Source organism: Mus caroli, chromosome 18, assembly GCF_900094665.2.
Source record: "Mus caroli chromosome 18, CAROLI_EIJ_v1.1, whole genome shotgun sequence".
Classification (NCBI taxonomy): domain Eukaryota; kingdom Metazoa; phylum Chordata; class Mammalia; order Rodentia; family Muridae; genus Mus; species Mus caroli.
In genome coordinates this window covers 6,067,694-6,072,858 of record NC_034587.1, presented here as the reverse complement: position 1 = coordinate 6,072,858, position 5,165 = coordinate 6,067,694, and the positions used below count along the sequence as shown (strand labels likewise).

Sequence of the window (5,165 nt, the reverse complement as noted above, 5' to 3'; positions counted from 1 at the left end):
TTTGAGTGAGCAGCCCATTTGCTCCCAGAACCAATTCCCAGGATCCTCTTTCTCTTCTTTGTTTTGAAGAGGACCTGGAGCAATTGCTGACAGTCATTCCAGGTGGGCAGGTGAGTCAGCATAATTGAATCTAGAAGATCTGTGAGAGCTGATGATCTTCCTAAGAATGGGGGGTTCTGCAACTTCCAATTATAAGGATCATTACTGGCAAATGACACATATGCCATGAATTGTCTCCTCTGAGCATCTAGGGGTGCTGTAGCACAGAGGGGGTAAGGCTGTAGTAGAGTCAGCCCTCTTGGCAGTACTGGTCGGAATGTGAGGAGGACTCCAAGTGGAGTCAGGAGAGTCAGGGGAGTCATGGGCTGTTCCTCCATTTGTCTGTGCTGGCTGGGCAGGTGCAGCAGCTGTAGGAACAAGAACATAAGGAGGGAGACTGAGATCCTTCTTGGGAGCAGAAAGGGGGCCCATTATAGGGGCCAAGGCTGACTCTTTTTTAGAGGAGGTAGGGTTGGGAGTGGCAAGACCTATAATAAAAAGAGGTCTCATCCAAACAGGGGCTTCTAGACCAGGTATTGTCACCTGGTGATATATGGCACTTAGTCCGGGTGGCTCCAGGCCTCATAAACTAAACTTTCACCCTATAAATCATGGGGAGATGGAAAGTCAGGCCACAGGTGGGTCATTCATTCCTGCAAAAGATGGTTAGTTTGCAAGGATGAACAACCAGACTGAAGTCTTGGTGAAAGTCCTTAAAATGGTTTAGGACCAGGCCCAGTGGTTCTTTTATCAAAGAGAAATTTGTACAAGAAGACAAAAAGCACAAACAATATACAGAGACAGACACAGAAGCATGTTCCTGAGAAAACAAAACTAAAATGAATAGACTGCCTCAGATGGCCTTCTTCCCCGTGCATGGGAAGCCCATAGACCCACGGCCAGTTCAGAATCAAGATGAGAACTAGCAAGTTCTCCGGCTTCTGGTAGGGGTGGGGAGCATCTTCCAGTGCCCCTGGCCAGTTGACAAAGTAAGAATCTACTTTGTCCCTATTGGCCTCCAGATTAAACCCAAAACAGAAACACAGGATGGACATGACTTGCCTGGGCTCTCCTGGACTTGTCCAGTTCTTAGGCATAGTCTCCTGAACTGCCAATTTGAAGCCTGTCATGGAGTCAGTCTAACCTTCTCAATAACATTTTTAGCTTTTGGATTGGTGAAACATAGTAGCTTGTTAATAGATTCCAAGGTGGTTTTAATCTATTGGTCACAGGATGCTAGTCCTAACTCAGAGATTGACAAGGAATGGCTGTGCAGCTAGTTAAAGCTAGCCTAGACTAGGTAATAAAGCTTGGACCTGCCACATAAAAACCTCTCCATATCACTGCAGTTCTTTTTTTTTTTTCCATGTTACAAAGCTAGAATGCCTTTATTTTCAGTCCAACATTGATAAAACAAAGCCAAAAGCAACCAGTCATAAAAAGAAGGTAAATGCCCATGGACACTTGCCCTGAAGTAGGATCAGAATCAATTAAAGGGTAATTGAAGGCATCACTGCAGCAGACCAACCCACGTAGCCACATCACAACCAAGCTGCCTGCCAGGAGGCTGCAGTAACTATGCTATAGTTCTTTCCGTCTAAACCAAAAGACTTCAAAATGTGTACACAAAAGGAACAAAACAAGAGTGGTCAAAGCTGCCACCTAGAAACTATGAGAGGGAACATTTCTTGAGTGACATGAAGATCACTTTACATTGAGTAATGTCATCTGTACTGTGTTATGTACAAGGAAGCAGCAGTTCTTAGTGTCTGTACCCCACACCTGGATTACTTCTCCTTTGTGAGTTGTCAATTTACTTCCTGAAGCAATTGCTGTAACTGTGTCACAGTCTGATTGAGACTTACAGACATTTCTTTCTCAGGAGTCTCCATTTCTAGGGAAATGTCACTATTCTCAGTAACAACAGTGTCTCTAGCAGCTTTGAGTGAAATTTTTGAGTGAAGAAAGTTTAGTGACTGTTAAGCCTTATGCAGCAACTCATCAGCTACTTTCTTTCTCTCGGTTTGTTTGTTTTGAAGTTTTGAGTGTGTTTCATTTAACTGTCTTGAGCTCTCTGTCACATAAGTTGGTCACTCCATCTCAGCCTTCTCTTGCTCCATTTCCAAATGTTCTCTTTCTCTTCTCAGCTGCTTCATCGTCCTTTGAGATTCTTCAGCTTTAATTTTCCACTTACTTTCTTCTTGCTCCACACTTCTCTGAAGCTTTTGCAAAATCCCTTCTGTTTCTGCAAGGACCAATTTGTATTTGTATTTTTCACATTCCAACTGTAGCACCATGTGCATTTCATTAGCTTCTTTCAGTCTGTGCTCCAAAACCTTGACCACCTCTGTGTCCAAAGTTCCAGCTATGCACGCTTTTGCCTTCTCTTCAAAGCCATGCAACCTTTCACTGTAATTCAAATTAGAAGGGATAGACACCATTGAAAATAACCTCTTGAGAAGGTCTTTGGACTCAAACTCAATAGCTTCTACTTGTTGCTGTCTTTCACTGTTTTTTTTTTCCTCTGATGTTCAGCAGCATTCTTCCAAGACTAACTCATTGCAGAGATAGTTATTTCTTTCTCTTTTTCTGAAATTACTCTTTGTAATTTTTCTTGAGAGGGAAAAGATGCCTGTTGGTGGTTCTGATGATTGAGTTGGGACTTAAATAATTTGTTTTCATCTTGCACCTCCTTTAACAGCTCTGATTTCGTAGAAAGATCACTCTCTATGTCTTTCAATTTAGCTTCTATTCTCTTAATTTCTTTTCTTTCAACATACTTTCCAGTTCTTCAACTGTGTGCTCTTCCCTCTCTCTGTCAGGTCTCTGTCCCTGTCTTCTAAAGCAACCTGCATGCTGTTCACCTGCTCTTCCTTGTCTCTTAATCAGTTCTGCAGCTCTGGACTTGAGAAGTGACAGACAGCTGGTGAGCCTTTTCAAGATGGGCATTCCCATTTCTTCTTTTATAACTTCTATTTCCTGTTTCAAAGCCTGAACAGTTTTCTCCTTATTAGCAACTTTGAGAAGTTCAACTTCTAGAAGCTCTTCCACAGACTTGATCTGTCTGTCCATCATTCTCATGGGTCACTCTCTTAAGATCTTCAGTTAGAGACACAAAAGAAACCTGATGGCTCTGCTTAGCCTTCAACTCTTGAACTTCTCTCATCAGGGTGGAGTTCTCTGTTCTTATGGCATTCAACAATTCTTCTCTGGTGACCACCTGAATGAGTCTAGCTTCCAGCAATTCTTTGACAGTTCTTGACTTCTCATCTTTTTCTTGAATGCATTTTTCCATTTGTTCCACAACATCTTTATTAGGTTGTTGAGAAACAACGGTCTGCAACTTTTGAACTTCCAATTATAATGCTTTATTTATTCTGGTCATTCAGAATCTTAAATTCTTCCATTTTGCTGGCAACCTCGTGCTGCAGCAGCTCCCCAAGCAGTCTTATTTTATCATCCTTTATGTGAATATTCTTCTGCATCTTCTCCACTTCAGGTGTGGCCTGCAATTTCTGCACTTCAGCTTTTAATAAGAAATTAATATTCTGTACATCCTTAAGCTCCTCCTCCTTGCTTGCTAAATGATCCTGTTCACTTGCTAATGAATCTTCAGTCTGCTTTAGCTGTTTATTCTTTTCTGCAATCACCTTATGTAAGTCTTCTGCTAGAACTGAAGCAGAGATCTGAGCTGCTGTCTGGGAATGGAATTGTTGAATCTGAGCTTTCAAAGCCTCATTTTGTTCCAAAATCTCCTGCATTTGTATTTGCAGAGACTCTTCTTTGCTTGCCCTCTTTTGCTCTGATTCCATTAACTGTGTCAGTCTTTGCTCCGACTTCTGTTTTGATACCAAGGTGTCTGTGAGCTTCCTATGTAGACTCTGGACTTTATTTTCTTTGGCCACAAATTTACTTTGTAAGTCTTGCTGTGCAGCCTCATGCTCTACCATCCTCCTCCTGACATAGCTTTGAACGTCTTCCCACTGCCTCTCAGCTTCTTGTAGTTGAACCTTCAACTGGGTAGTAGCTTGTTCTGCATTCTTCTTCTGGACTCCCTCTTGCTGCAACTTTCCTGTCTTCTCATTCAGCTTGCTCACCAGCCTCCCACAATCTTGGCACAGTTTATTTAGCTCTGCAGTCTGCTTGCTTTTCAGCTGGTTTGTAGTGTTACTGACAGCATCTCTCAGGATACCATCTTCCTACTTCAAATGAGCTATTTCTGCTTCCATTTGTTCCTGAACTTGCTGAAACTTCATCTTCAACTGCTGAGTTTCTTGGTAACTGACATGCATTTTGTTTTGAAATATATTGTGTTTCTTTTCTAGTGTTCCAATCTGATCTTTCATCCTTGCTATAACAACACTGCTTCTTTCGTTCTCTGTCATCATTTTCTGAGTCAACTGCTTACAGCACTCCTTTGTGGCAGTAGCATCTTCCTTCATGGCAATGAGCAGCTTCTCCTTCTCCTGAAGCTGATGCAGAAGACCACTCAATTCTCCTTTATTTGACTTCTTTAAAGCATCTTTTATCATACCAGACTTTTCCTTCAGCAGGTCTACAACACAAAGAGCCTCATCTTCAGAAAACTTCACAGTCTTCAAGGATAAAAGAAAATCTTTAAATTTCACATCAGCATTTTCTTTGTCAGTTTCAATCTTCAGCTTTTTTTGTTCTAGATTTCTGGATTCCTTCTACATGATCAGGTTTAATCCTATCAATAATTTCTCTCTTATCCACCACGAGATTTGAGTTAGCATTATCCATCAAAGGAATGCAGGTAGTTGCATGAATAAGGGGCTCATCCACCAAGATGTTTTCTGTCTTTTGCTTCTTTGACAAGTCTTTCTTCTTTCCTAGTCCACCTTCTTGTTTAGTGTCTCGATGGAAAAGTAATACTTCTTGCTTTTTTAAAGGTGCCATCAGCATTTACATCTTTTAATCTTGTTCATTGCTTCCACTTTTAGATGTCTTCTGCCCTGCTTTCTTCTTCAAGGCAGCTGCTTGGGGTGGGGCTGCTTGTAACTAGGACAAGTTCTACTTTTTTGCCTGAAATCTTTGATGCATCACTTTCTTTGGTGATCTGCTCTTCTTTTTTTTTTTTTTTTTTTTTTTTTTTTTTTTTTTTT

The 5,165-nt window shown here is 41.3% G+C and overlaps 1 pseudogene; it reads right to left on the bottom strand.

Moving 5' to 3' along the window:
• Positions 1-1,826: 1,826 nt before the first annotated feature.
• Positions 1,827-5,165, bottom strand: part of LOC110285101 — a 3,665-nt pseudogene continuing 326 nt past the window's right edge.